This window comes from Mirounga angustirostris, unplaced genomic scaffold (genome assembly GCF_029215605.1).
Source record: "Mirounga angustirostris isolate CCGP_5_RB_7025 unplaced genomic scaffold, mMirAng1.0.hap1 SCAF_2, whole genome shotgun sequence".
NCBI classification, from domain to species: Eukaryota; Metazoa; Chordata; class Mammalia; order Carnivora; family Phocidae; genus Mirounga; species Mirounga angustirostris.
In genome coordinates, this window is record NW_026991710.1 from 34058196 (window position 1) to 34073610 (window position 15415).

Genomic DNA, 15415 nt, shown 5'->3' on the forward strand with positions numbered 1-15415 from the left:
TATTTGAGCAACGCAACACGTGGAGCTGTGAACAAACACTGAATTAGAGACCTCCTGGAAAGATTTAGACTTTAAGGAAAAGAAGCTGGATAAGGCAGATGGGGCCATATTCTGCCAGATTATTAAGCCTATTATACACATTTTTTTTAAATTTTATGTGACATGGACATGTCCACACCTCTTCTATCATAAAGGATACCAATCAATAATGCTGTCAAAGTCAACTTCATGCAGCTAAGGAACTTTACTGTATCTTGCCAACACCGCTCATCATACTGCAGCATTTACTTTTGACTAGTTTGAGTCTCCTATTAGAGGTCAGAGATGGGTATCCTATTGAACTTTTCATGCTTAGCTCTTGGCACCTACTGAACACATCACAATCCATTATATTGTTGATGATGAATGAATGATGAATGAATGGTGCTACAGGAGTAGCTGTTTATTTGGTGATTTATCTGAATACAAAGATTGATTCTTGACAACAAAATGGTTCAGGAGGCTTCCACAAAGTTACATTTCATTAAGAAAATGACAGAAATCAGTATTTTAAAATAGGCAAAAGAGGTATTCATTGAAGCATTATTCATAATAGGAAAAATGACATTCTGAATTTTCAAAACTTGGGTGATGTGCTGTTCTATTACGGCCAGCCACTTGATAGATTATGGAACTACTAAAAATGAAAAATATGAAGGCCTACAACAGGGGAAAATTAAAATCCAACGCTAACAAAACAAATTATTTTAATTGTGAAAGGCTGAAAGATTTTCCCTTAAGATCACAAGGACGCCTGCTCCTGCCACTTCCATTCAACATAGTACCGGCAGTCCTAACCAGAGCAATTAGGCAAGAAAAAGAAATAAAAAGCATCCAAATTGAAAAGGAATTAATAAAAATATCTCCATTTCCAGATGACCTGAAAACCCATCACAGATGTAGAATACCCTACAGATTCAACAAGAAATAATTAAAACTAATAAACGAATTCAGCAAAGTCGCAAGGTATAAAATCAACATGCAAAAATCATTTGTGTTTCTATACACTAACAATGAAGAGTCCAAAATGGAAATTAAGACAACAATTTTATCTAGAAAAGCATCAAAAAGAATAAAATACTTAGGAATAAACTTAACCAAGGCAAAAGATGTATCCACTGAGAACTACAAAATGTAGTTAAAAGAAATTAAAGAGGCAAATAAATAGAAAGATGTCCAGTGTTCATTGTCTGGGAGACTTAAAATTGTCAAGATGTCAATACTACCCAAAGTGATACACAAATTCAAAGCAATCCTTATCAAAACCCCAATAACATTTTTGCAGAAACAAAATCTGCACATATTCTTTTTTTTTTCATATTCTCTCTTTTAATAAACTTTAAGGATGAATCACTCCAAGTTACCAACAAACACTTATAATTAAACTATGAAGTGATATATTGAAGATTGCAAATTGGAAGCTACTGTTTAGACACAGAGAAGATCCAACATTTAAAACAGAGCGGCACTGGGTTACTAGAGAGGGAGAGGGGTGGGTTTAAATGGGTGATGGGTATTAAGGAGGGCACTTGTGATGAGCACTGGGTGTTGTAGGTAAGTGATGAATCACTAAATTCTACACCTGAAACTAATATTACACTCTGTTAACTAACTGGTACTTAAATACTTGAAAAAAAAGTACTTGTTTTAAAATGAAAAAATAAAATAGAATGGCATTGTCACCAATATTCAGGCTGACAATGGACCAAATTCATGACCTTTTGCATGAGGCAATCACAGGGGAGACTTGGTAAGTCTGTCCTATCAGAAAACAAGTCTGTCATTGCACTTGAAAAGCACACCAAGAGGGGCGCCTGGGTGGCTCAGGCGGTTGAGCAGCCGACTCTTGACCTGGGCTCAGGTCATGATTGCAGGGTCCTGGGATCGAGCCCCGAGTCTGGCTTCATGCTCAGCAGGGAGTCGGCTTGAAGGGTTCTCTCTCTTCCTTTCCTGCTGTTCCTCCCCCGCATGCGTGCATGCTCTCTCTCTCCCAAATAATCTCTCTCAAATAAATAAACAAATCTTTTTTAAAAAGGCACATCAAGCAAATAGTATCATATCAAAATGATGGGAGGAATGGCCTTCTCCAGCAAACAAATACCTGGGTCTCCACAAAACACCTATCGTCACAAACTAGAGCGGTGGTAAGAATGGTAACTACCATCATCAGATACTGACAGGTTGAATCTGTTCAAAAACCATTGACAAGGACCTTAAAAATTATATTGCTTATGAAAATCATTTTATGGATAAGAAAATGAGCACCCCAGGAAGAGATGCCTATGTACGTCAAGGTCACATAACTAGCAGGGGGCAAAACCAGGACTGGAATGTAGGTTTCCAGTGTCTCTTCATTTTCCCTAATGAAACTCCTGGGCTCGAGGCTGGAAGTACACCTTAGTCTGCGGGCAGAAAAAGGTTTCTACACAAAACAATTTTCTCCCCACCCCCACCCATTTTATTGAGATATAATTGACATATAACATTTTATTAGTCTAGATATACAATGTGATGATTTGATACATGCATATATTACAAAATGATCACCACAGTAAGTTTAGTTATATCCATCCGTCCATCCACCACACAGTTACACATTTTTTCTTGTGATGGGAACTTGTAAGATTATTATCTTACCAACTTTCAAACATACAATACAGTACTGTTAAGTACAGTTACCAAACCGTACATTATATCCCCAGAACTTACCTTATAACTGAAAGTTGGTACCTTTTGACCACCTTCCCCCATTTCCCCCACCCTCACCTCAGGCAACCATCATATCTGATCTCTGTTTCTCTAAGTTTGGGGGGGTTAGATTCCATATATAAGTAACACCTTATAGTATTTGTCCTTCTCTGCCTGACTTACTTCACTTAGCATAATGCCCTCAAGGTCCACCCATAATGCCCTCAAGGTCCATTGCTGTAAATGGCAGAATTTCCTTCTTTTTTTATGGCTTACTAATATTCCATTGTGTATATATGCCATGGTTTCTTTATCCATCAGCCACTGATGGGCACTTAGGTTGCTTGTATGTCCTGGCTACTGTAAATAATACAATGAACATGGGGGTGCAGATATCTCTTCTAGATAGTAATTTCATTTCCTTCAAATATATACCCACCAACGGAATTGCTTGATCATGTAGCAGTTCTATTTTTAATTTTTGGAGGAATCTCCATACTGTTTTCCACAGTGGCTACACCACTACATTTACAGTAATTCACATTCCCACCAACAGTGCACAAGAATCCCTTTTCTCTACCTCCTCGCCAACACTTGTTATCTCTTTTTGATAACAGCCCTTCTAACACCTATGAGGTAAGCACAAAACAATTTCTTGTCGGCTCTTAACTACATCAGTATATGGAAACCAACTCACCCCTACTCTAGGAAAGGAACCTTCTAGGATTACATGGAAGCTTCTAAATGATGCTGGACTTTTTGATAGCTGGCTAGTCCCATCCCATCCCTAGGGAAAGGGGTTAGGTCTGCCCTGTGCAAGGGAGACTGCCCAACATCGATTATCCCGGGAAGAGGCATAGCCTGATATGAGAAATGGGAATGAGCAAGAAAGACTTGGCAGAAAGAAAACGAAAGCGCTCCCTCTTCCAGAGCCTCATTCTCTTGGATGCCCAGACTCTACATTCAGATGTGCTGACAGTCATTTCTGGGAGTGAGAAGTGGTGGTCTACACAGAAAGGTGGCCTGGTAAGGCTGCGGGTTTTGTTAAAAGTCATAAATTCAAAAAAAATTCAAAAAAAAAAAAAAGTCATAAATTCAACTTTTATCTGCTTTAGATAATTAGAGTAGACAAGGAATGGAGTGGAAAATGGGAGTCTCCAAAGAGCTACCACAGTGCTGGCAGCAATGATTAGCAAGGTCCTCAACGTAAATAGGAACCTTTGAGACAGGAATCCAGGCATGAACGCTAGGCTCACCCATCCAGTAAAGATGGTATCCTTTCTTGATCACGGGAGCTCTGAGGAGGGGGTGTTAATTTTTAACTAGGAGACACAATGGGTTTGCTTGCAAATCATCACAGATTAAACACAGATTTCTCAACACCAACAATATAGGCTAATATTCAATGGCTGAGCACTGTAACAACCATCCAGAATGTTTACAGTCAGCGTCCATTCTGATTGGCCAGAAGCTGGGTGTTAACTAGTTTGAGTCTCACGGCTTCCAACAGTAACGCCTGTCTCCCCACCTTCAGTATCTGCTATTGATTCCTCATCCTGGGAGAAAATTTCCTTTGTGCTATATGCTTACAGTTTATCCCAGATTCAGAAATGAATAAACATCCTGTTAATAAACTTTAAACAATAAATCTCATTATTCCCACTTTACAGGCTAGAAAATTGAGGCTCAGAGAAAGAACTCACCCACAGATAGCCAGTGGCAGAGTATGAATTTTATTCTAAAACAACCAAGTTTTAGAATTATAGAGGAATAATCCCTCTACTTCAAAAATCTACCCTCCTACAAAAGATAACACTGCAGAGAACAAGAAACTATGGGTCCTGAAGGCAAATGCATCATTGCCTCATAAAATATTAATATGGAAAAGACTGGTCATAGTATGATTTTAATCCTCCACCCAACTCTCATCCTGGAATCACTGTCAAGCATTACCTGAACACCTAAAACTTTTACATATATCTGTATGACAAAGTATTAGTCTGTTTCTTCAAAGCCCATGTATATGAACTATAAAACCAATTTAACCCTATTTATCAAGAGAAAACCTCAACGTACTTCTATTAAAGTTTTGGGAGTCCCTATGTAAATGTCTCATTGGATTAAAATATTACCACCATTTTCAACAAACGACACACTTTAACAGTAGATTTAAGGGGAAAAATCTGAAATTAACAATTTTCCCTCCAGCCATTTCTTTAAGCCTCCAACAAAAACCTCTGTTCTCAGAAATTATTTCCTTTACCTTCTACTCAGAGAACAAATGAAAATGCAACTGAATTAAATTACCAGTGCTGTGGAAACAGTGAGACACTAAATCAAAACTAGTGATGATGACATGATTTTCTCCAATGATGCCAGATTCCCTAAACACTACCCATCATCGTGATAACCTTTAAATGCCCTTTCTCTTATGGCTATACCAGCCATTAGTTGTAATTAAAGTTCGTTTTGTCAAAATCAGCTTATTTTGCTCAATATCTGATTTTTTTCAGTTACCACTCATTGGTTCTCCTTTCTACTTATTATAATAGATCAGACACTAGTCTAACAGGTCATTTTACTGATACTATATCCACATTAGGTGAATTCATCAAAGGAGTCTGAATGCTGTGAGACTTCTGTTTAAAGACACAGAAGGTCACCAAATTCCCTTAGTAGGGTGGCCATTTAACTTATCATCCACACCAGGACACTTGACAGGGAAAGGGGGCATTATCGAAAATGGTAAACAGGAAATAGGCAGTCAGGGCTGTCCCAGCAAACAGACACATATGGTCACCCAATTTATTAAAGAACCAAATACCAGACTTAAAAACCTAAAGTCCTGGGTGCCTGGGTGGCTCAGTCGGGTAAGCGTCTGCCTTCGGCTCAGGTCATGATCCCAGGGTCCTGGGATCGAGTTCTGCATCAGGCTCCGTGCTCAGTGGGAAGCCTGCTTCTCCCTCTCCCTCTGCCCCTCCCCCTGCTCATGCTCTCTCTCTCTCTCTCAAATAAATAAAATCTTTAAAAAAAACCCCAAAACCTGGAGTCTTAAAAACTGAAATCAAGATCATGGTGGGAAAGGGGAAGGATGCATCCAAACCCAATGGCATTTCCAGATTCCCTAAACATAGCTCCTCCCACCTTGACTCTTCAAACAGTCTGTACATGTGGGTTAAGTCCAGCACATGTCATGTGCTCTCTTTACCTATTTATTGGTTTATTTTATTGCCACCCTCACACTCCTCCTTGATATTACCTTAACTTATCCCCCTTCCTGTGAGACTCCTGTCCCCTCTTCTCCTTATTTTATTTTCCATCACTGAGCTAATCAACCAGAGTTACTGGGTACTCACTACATACCAGGTACTGTGCTAAGTACCTCCTACCTAAAATGGGGAATCCAAAGCTGGATATAGTCCTTGCCAGGTAATTGTTCACATTTTTGTTTGCAATACTTTGTTTAAAACTCAATACAGTTTCTCCAGCCTCCATTTCTTCATATCCTAAGCAGCTCAAGCCATGAGTACAATTGCAAAGTAGTCTCGTGAAGCCACCTCTCTGTTTATTTGTAGGTAATTTAATATATGTTTAATGATGGAAAAGAATACTAAACTATTTTTTTAAGTGTCAAAATTTCTACATCTTAAAAAACCTTACAAAACCTCTCCCAGCCAAGACACTGCTTTTGACGGGAGCAAACACTCTTGCATCCCTATTTCCTCCATCAAGCTGGTGACAAACGGACTCTGTCTTGCCTTCCAGCGAACTGCCAGCACCCTGCAGAGTATCGAGCACAAAACAGGCACTCGATAAACGTTTACTGAGCAAATGATGAGGGGCTCACGGTTAACTACTTTTTTCCCAATATGAGCTCAACATTTTTGTTCCATTGATGATCTCTTAAAAAGCAGCGCCTCTGGAGTAACAGGTTCGAGATCAGCCAAAATCCCCAGATCAAACTCCTAGCCACTTAATAGCAATGCAACCCTGCGCAAGGTTTCTAATCATTCCCTAAGCTTTATTTTTCTTACGTATAAAATAGTCCTAAGCATTCTATAGACCTTATTTTTCTTCTCTATTCAATAGAGATAGCACCATCTAGTTGGCAAGGTTTTTGTGGTATTTGTGAAATTTGAAAAACAATTTACGTCGAGGGCCCAGCCGGAACCCTTGAGAAATGTGTACTGAATAAAGAATAAATTGCCATTCCATTCTGTGGCTCCAGATCAAAATGTAACCATCAAAATCTAATTTGCCAAAGCTGATCTTCATTCAAACAACAGATACGCATCAAGAGCTCTAATATGCAACTGGAGTCTGTCTGCTGTTGAACATCAAAGGAAGAGCTTAACATATGCTTTTAAATGCAGGAAAACAACAATTAGTTCAGAAGTAAAAGGGAAGGGTATACAATCCCATTTTACTTTCCCTACCAAAGCATCCAAGTATTAAGAGCCTACCAGCTTATAGCAGGCTGAAGCTTTTTTTTTTTTGCAGGAGTCCTTGAGTGGGGGCAGGCAACCCAGGAAAGGGTTTTTAAATTCAGCATTTATTGATAACCCAAGTTTTTCCCCAGCAAGAATGGACAAGGCCAAGTTTGCCCTGTACTTTAAAGTGCAAAGGTAAGCAGACAAAAACTGCAAGAATAAGATTGGGTCTGAAGAGTATTTTTATCCAGCTGGCTTGCTCTTCCCCAGCGATCTCAAATATAAAACCTCAAAGGAGAATAACATTGCGAGTCTTCGTGCCGCTTCACATTGATGAAAGAAAATAAACTCTGTGACAGAAAGGCCCACGCTTGTTTTTGCTGTGCAGCAATGTTTTGAGACCCATTCTGCTATTTCACTTCCCCTCAGGCGAAGCAGGGGCCACTGGAAGTAAGAAGATAAGCTACCCAGTGCTCCGTTTCCAGTGCACCTGAACTTAAACAGCCCCTCGAGGCCAGGGGAGCTATTTACAGACCTTGACTTCCTCTTTTCCAGTAACAGGGGCAGAGACAAGCTAGGAAACTTCCCTGGGGTTTGGTTTCCTTTCTCCCAGCTCACGTATGCTCCTCTCCTGGAAGATGAAAGAAACTCCAGAGTTTTTCAAAGCCCAGAGGCAATGTTGATCTCAAATAACATTTTCATTCATTCATTCATTCATTCATTCATTCATTCATTCATTCATTTTTAAAGATTTATTTATTTGACAGAGAGAGAGAGAGCGCACAAGCAGGGGGAGCGGCAGAGGGAGAAGCAGACTCCCTGCTGAGCAGACAGCCCAACATGGGGCTCGATCCCAGGACCCTGGGATCACGACCTGAGCTGAAGCCAGCCGCTCAACCGACTGAGCCACCCAGGCGTCCCTATTTTCCTTTTTTTAAAAAAGCCATCATTTCCTACTCTCCTTGGGCATACCGAGCATGAAGCAAAGCTTAAACTCCCCCCTTAGAATTCACAAAAGTAGATGCAGTCCTTACAGCAAAGGGTCATCCTGGGGCAAACATGGCCTATAATTCCATCCCATAAGCTCATAATTTTGCCCTTCTTTACAGAATATCTAAGCAAAAGTGGCTCTCGTCTGAATGCAGATTTTTTCCCTTTAGATTCCCAATGAACCAGGCACATGACCCTATTACAACAGCCTAGTTTCTTAGCCATCTTCATTTATAGATGCTTTCTTGCCAAGGGCCACGGAGTTCATAAACCAAGAAAGTAGGATGCGAATGTAGGTAGTCTGACCCCAGGGCCTCTGATCATCGGCCCTGAACTAGGCAAGCCCTTCTCTTTGTTAGTCTGAGTCCATGGGACCAAACGAGAGTGACCATCAGCTCCAGGGTTTCATGTGTTTTTGCAAAAGGAGGTCCTTACCTGCATGAATGGCAGGGCAACATTTTTTATGGACTCATAAATACCATTTAAGACATCTGAGTGTTAGAGCTGTCACAGTTCTGAAGCGGCAAGCACAGCTTTCAGCTTCCAAATAGGACCGGAAAGAAGTGCAATTTTAGTCTTGGCCTTACTTAGCCTTTGACAGCAAATCACAAATTATTTTTGCAATCAATCTAGATATCAAATTAAAATCCAATGACTCCTTTTTAAGTTCTACTTAGCTATAACTGCAACTGAGGCTTTACATTTATAATAAAAAAATTATTGAATTTTAGGAGACAGAAAAATTTTAAGAGATGACTCATCCTTTTTGTTTTTTTAAAAGTAGGCTCCACGCCCAGTGCAGAGCCCAACACAGGGCTTGAACTCAGAACCCTGAGATCAAGACCTGAGCTGAGATCAAGAGTCAGATACCCAACCGACTGAGTCATCCAGGCACCCCAAGAGATTTTTTATCTTATCAACGCATATTTTATTGAGCAAAGAGATATGAAAGACAAAAACAAAAAAATGAATGACACTGGATCCCAGTGCTCAGAATCTTCCCATCTAGTAAATTAAACAAAACATTGTGTAAATAACTGTGACCCACTTCAAGTTAAAAACAATAAAAAATAAAATCAGAAAATGTTATCAAAGAGATTCAGGTCAGGGTATTAAGGGAGTTCAACATATAGAAAAGATTACTTCTAAACATAGCACAGTCATTAAGAACATAAACATGAGAGTCACAAAGACCCAGGTTCGAGTCTTAATGATACCCCTCCCTAGCTGTGTGAAATTAGACAAGTTATTTAACCTCCTGAACCTCATTTACAAAATCTTTAAAATGGGACAATAATATCTACCTCTCAGAACTGATACAGGATTAAGGAAAATAAAATCTTAAAACCCTTACTACAGTTCCTAGCACACTCGCAAGTTAACTTGAGTGGCTTCCAGTCCCAGACCTACTAGTTCTCCGTCCCCCGTGTCTAGTTCTTTCTCTTACAAATGCCCCTTAACCTGTCCAATGCCCTGCCAGATCCTATTATCAAATCTTATATATGTATGTATGTATTTATAGAGAGGGCAGAGGCAAGAGGGAGAGAGAGAATCCCAAGCAGGCTCCATGCCCAGCATGGAGCCTGACATGGGGCTCGATCTCACAACCCAGAGATCATGACTTGAACCAAAATCAAGAGCCAGATGCTTAATTGCCTGAGCCACCAGGCACTCCTATCAACCCTCCTTTAAAGATGGAGGAAATAGAGTTTGAGAATGGGGAACATGCGCAATGTCATATAGTTAGTAAACAGACCACCATGTCCACCTCCAGACTCCTAGGCCTTTGGGTACATGGTTATTTCTTTGTGTAATCTCTTCTATTATTTTAAAAGCAATTAAAAGGCAAGTAGAGCATTTTATTATGCAAATTTTAAAAGGTACCCTCTCTAGGCAGGCCCAGACCCAAGAGCACACAGTTTGTGAGTAATGTGGCAGATGGTTATTAGTCCCCACCACTCACCATTCACACATTCCCTTGTGCAGTGAACAATCTGCACGACCTCACATGGTGGCCCTGGGGCTCCAGTCTCGTTTTCTCTTTTTCAGTCTACATTCCACACTGCCACCCAGGTGATTTTTGTAAAACTCCCATCTAATTATGAATTTTCTTCTACCTTAAAATTTTTATGGCTATATATTGCTTAGAAACCCCAAGCCTCTAGCATGGCACACATGTGACCCTCCTCACTCTGGCACCAATGCCTTTCAAATCTCAGAGCCAACTCTGCTCTCCACCATGTCCCACACCCCAGCCACAGTAGAGTTCTCACTACTCCCGGAACATACCATGAGCTTCCATTCCTCTACACCTCAGCACATGCTTTTCCTACTACTACCTCCAACTCCTCCCTGTCTTCTAACACCCACAAGATTTATCTCAGGGATAGCTCTTCCATGCAATAAAGACATTTCCTGATTCCTCAGCTGAAATGACTGCTCCTTCCTCAGCAAACCCAAGTCCCCACCACCTCGAAGGAGTCAGGAGGATATTGCATGGGCTTTGACGTTAGATGGGTCAGAGTCAGAATCCTAACTCAAACATCTTCTAGCTGAGTGAGTGTGGGCAAGTTACCTTCCTCCCTAAATTTCAATAATCCCTACCCCAAGAATTACTGGGAAAATCAAATGGCCCCATGCTATGTCTTTCACACTTGCCCAGGCACTAAAGCCACCCTATGGGCAGAATGCATGAAATCTCAGTACATTCAATTGTATCATGTGAACTAAGAATTACTCTAGGAGGAGAAATTATGACTACATTACATGTATACAGGTTTTCAAGTATAAAAAATATATATGTTTTTACAATTATTGCTCAAAGTTTATCAACTAAATGCTTCAACCCTTTTTTTTCCATTTATTAATTTAACTTAACAAGTAGTCGCAGGTATTAGAAGTTTAAGAAAATATAATGGAAGAAAAAAAACCAAAGATTAGAGAATTCTATTTATAACTTATTTTGGAGGGAATGGGTCAGTAAGTATCATTACTGAATTTTCGTAATCAAAGACCTCATCTAAGAGCATCCCTCCCACGGCTTGTCACATGTACAGCCTGAATAAAGGTCATTTGAATCTGAATTTGAAACTCAAATTACGTTCCTTGAAAGCAAGGGCATATCAGTCATCTCTGAATAAGGAGCTCCTAGCACAGTGGCTGGTGCATAGTAGTTACACACCAAATGTTGATTTAATAAATGAACTTAAAATTGAGAAAGTATGCAAAGGGCTAGAAAACACTCTGCATCTCCAATTAATTTAGATTGCAATTTACTCCAATAAATTCTAGTCCAAAGTCTTTGAAATGCTCCTCCCTTAGTACCCATCACCTCATTCGAGAAATTTAAGTTTCTCAGGAGGGAGAAATATGTAGGTGGAATCCTTCCTTCGGCACAGAAATATTGATGAAGACAACAAAGCAGGAGGAACGTGTCACCTGCACTCTTGGTAGTATAACAAAGGGACCAAAGAAGACACAGTGCTTTATACACCGTACCTGTCAGACAGTGACACTTAGAGTTTTGAATACCCATCTAGTCCCACGAGCCTCCTATTCAGAACATGTCTGGTTACAGTAAACACCGTACAGATTATAGAAGGTGAATCCTAGTCTATTCTCTGTTTGCAGATGGAAAATTCACACTCTGTATTTCACATTTGTATTCTCCTTTGTAACGGAAAGCCACGATGTCCTCAAATTAAACAAAAAGCTAAGATCCGATTGTTTTACTTTCACTAAAAATGATTTTGTAGATAAATATTCGTTAGCATGGGGATTCATTATTTATTGTTAAGTGGAAAAAGACAGGATACCGAACAGTTTGAAGAATAGAATCCTCTTTCAGTACTGACATAAAAAGAAATGTATGCACATATTCAGTAGAACAGTAAAAGAGAAGCTATTTTTTACTTCTTTTAAAATAATCCATGGCTAATTTTTCAAAAGAGCATCTATACTTTATAAGCATTACAGACTCAAGTGTCCAGAAATCTACCTTAAATAATTAAATAAAATGCAAATGCAAGTAAGAAAAAATAAAATTAGAGGATGCAAAGATGCTGAAAAGAAGTGTGGAGGTTCTTTCGGGTGCTGGCTTTTTCCTAAAATTGTGCTTGCCTCGCCCCTAAAGAAATCACTGATACATTTAAGTACCCATTCCAGTTTTCAAAGTACGGTCAGAAACATTCCCCTATGACTTTTGTCACTGTCAGAAAGGACGTCCTTCCTTCTCCCCTGCCCTGCCTCTTCCTTAATGTTGCCTTCCACCTAACCAGTTCCTGCAGGACCGGATTTATACAGAGTGTACTTAGGCATTATAACCTTCTTTCTTCTTTCTTTCTTTTAACCTAAAGGTAAATTATGCACAGCCTTCTGTGCATATAAATATTCACTTATACCATCAGTTTTAGGAAGCAGGGATCTTTTTGCCCTGGTCCCGCTGGTAACACAGGGGTTGTCTTTAGCTTATTATTGTGACCAGAGTTCCTACAGATGTCTTGCCTCTACAAAATGGAAATACAACTTTTTACAACAATGGCACAAAGGGAGTATTTTGGTACAAGGGAAGGAAAATACCTCACCAGAGACTATATTAAATTTTAAAGAGATGCTAAATTATTTGAAAGACAGTTTCAGTAGCTTACCTTCTGGAGGGCTAAGTTATATTTCCAATCTAAACATCAAATATCTAGATCCTGAAGCCCACAGAATTAATCTTTTGCCCTTTTCATTCCACTTCTGTGGATAGACTGATGACTTCCCACATAATCCTCTTTCAAATACTGTTCCAAGGGCGCCTGGGTGGCTCAGTTGGTTAAGCGACTGCCTTCGGCTCAGGTCATGATCCTGGAGTCCCTGGATCGAGTCCTGCATCGGGCTCCCTGCTCAGCAGGGAGCCTGCCTCTCCCTCTGACCCTCCCCCCTCTCATGTGCTCTCTCTCTCATTCTCTCTGTCTCAAATAAATAAACAAAATCTTTAAAAAAAAAAAACAAAAAACAAATACTGTTCCAAGAAGGAATAATAACTATACCACATAGGATTTCCTTTATGTTAAGGCTAATATGTGAATATAAAATTCAACTAAATAAATTGCTATCATTTTTTAAAATGCCACTGACAATAGCATTTCACTACTGCAAATATTTCACTGTAACATTAAAAAAATTTTGGAGAAAATTTACAAAGTCCTTGCTTTCAATGAATTTATATTGACAGCCCTCAGAAATTATATTTGTAGTGTGTATACTCTTTGTAATAAATCTTTCAGTACAAATATTTTATATAACCTAAAAAAGCTTCATAATTCATGACCCTTACCTAATATAAGTATTATATAATAATACACAATTTAATTATAAGGAAATTTATATTGTGTACAATATAACAATGAAATCTGATCTTACTATTTAATATTTCTATGGAACTTCTAGAGCAGAGTTGTCTTCTGCCTTGTTTTGTTTTAGACACATTTTAACTAGCTTATTTGTACGGTCAGAAATGTAGAGGAACCGTAAGACAAAAGGCATACAAAGTTTAGGAAACTCCCTAGGAATTTTATGGACAAATGGTTCCTATTGTCAATGATATTGTTTCTGGAACATGCCAGAGAAAACGATTTGTGTGTGTGTGTGTGTGTGTGTGTGTGAATGTACATGTGTATGTTTTGTTTTGCTTACATTCTCATGGGCCATTCATACTTCCACGTAAATTCAGCAATAAAGCAGATTGACTTTATTATCTTCAAGGCCCATTTTTACCCTTTCAGAAAGATCAGGGAATAAAACTGAACTTTATGGACCCAAGCAATTTTTTCTAAAAGATAGCAAAACCATTCACACAATGTCTTAATTAGAATATCTCAGAGTACCAACAAAAAGCTATAAAACAATAAAACTGACAGACACATCCATTCTTCTAAGACCAAGAAGGGACATATTGAACAAATGATTACACATTTTGTTTTCCTTTCCAGACAAGAGAAGAGCCAAATGGGATTTCATTCTTATTCTAAAAATTCAGAACCAAAGAGCCTATCTAAAAGTCTAAAACACTTGAAGCTCAGAAAACTGGACTCACTTTTCTGGCACACCATAGTAAATGCTTTACCCTTATAATTTAATTTGTCTACTGCACACCTGATAAAAGGTTTATCACAACCTTGAGGACCCAGTTTATGAAACCCAAAAGACTTGGCACAATGCAGACAGTCTTTTACTTTTTTTTTTTTTTTTTAAAAAGGTCTCTCGAGTTCCTTTCTATTTTTCAAATCCGTAAGAGCATATAAAACTTACAAAGCCAGGAAAGAATAAAAGTAGAAAAGCCACAGACCCACACTGTTAACTTTCTGAGAGAAGTGTAACAAGAATTTTTTTTAAAAAAGCAAGTTAGAAAATTACTTACTTTTTTCCCAGGTCTTTGGTACAGAGCTCAGAAGGCAAATTTCCCTTTTCCCACAAAGTCTTGTTAGTTAATAGCAATCACTCAATGAGGTCAAGCAGCCCAAATATCTAAAAACTGTGCAGAGACAAAAAGTTAAAATTCAAAGTCAGCTCAGAGATTAAAAATCAAGACACCCCCTTGCTATTCAGGGTCTCTGCATAATTAGAATACACATTTCATTGGAATATCTAAATGATGAGCCACGTTAGTTACTTTTCTTTCAGAACAATACTAACAAGGCCTGCTAAATCAAGACGCTATTTTGATCCGTTGTCTTATTAAAACCACTAAAGGAGGATCCAGCAAAGGCTTCTTGGCAACCATTCACGGTAAAACTGTCCTTCTCCGGGAGTCATAAAAAATAACCGGGGGAGGATCCGGGCTTCTAATTATACTGTGACTTGGGAGGGAAGGTCTCCCGAAGTCACATTTGCCTGCTCCACCTTCCAAAGACAAGCTCACCTCACAAGCACAGAAATGGTTGTAAGTAGAAATGCACAGTAACAACCTAAAGAAAATCACCAACAACTTCTAAGCACCCTTCAGGTGGTTTCATTTAAGCACACTTCACTTCTGCAGGTGGGAATGAGGAGTTGTTTTTTCTAATCAAAGAGAAAACCGGAAAATTCTATACGATAATATCCTCATTTGGAACCGAAGTTTCTTCCCCAACAATCTCACAAATGAATACATAGGTAATACCTCATGAGATGACAAAGTTTGAGTAGGTAAAACGGATGACACAGGTAAACCATAACTAAAGTCAGCACGCCGCCACCCTCCCCCCCAGGCTCTTCCATGCTGGGCCTTATGCTAGATGTAATTC

At 39.1% G+C, this 15415-nt stretch overlaps 1 protein-coding gene across 20 annotated transcripts in view; it reads right to left on the reverse strand.

Moving 5' to 3' along the window:
- Positions 1-15415, reverse strand: part of APBB2 (amyloid beta precursor protein binding family B member 2) — a 365427-nt gene that overhangs the window by 243222 nt on the left and 106790 nt on the right. For 14 of the 20 annotated variants that reach the window (XM_064584403.1, XM_064584412.1, XM_064584409.1 and 11 more), the window contains one exon: positions 14551-14664. The exons of 1 other annotated variant lie outside the window; for it this stretch is intronic. The gene's annotated coding sequence lies outside the window, so the exon portion shown is untranslated. Of the gene's footprint in view, positions 1-7692; positions 7789-14550; positions 14665-14825; positions 15289-15415 lie in introns of those variants that run through there. 5 more of the 20 variants (XM_064584411.1, XM_064584400.1, XM_064584406.1 and 2 more) reach the window with 2 other exon arrangements.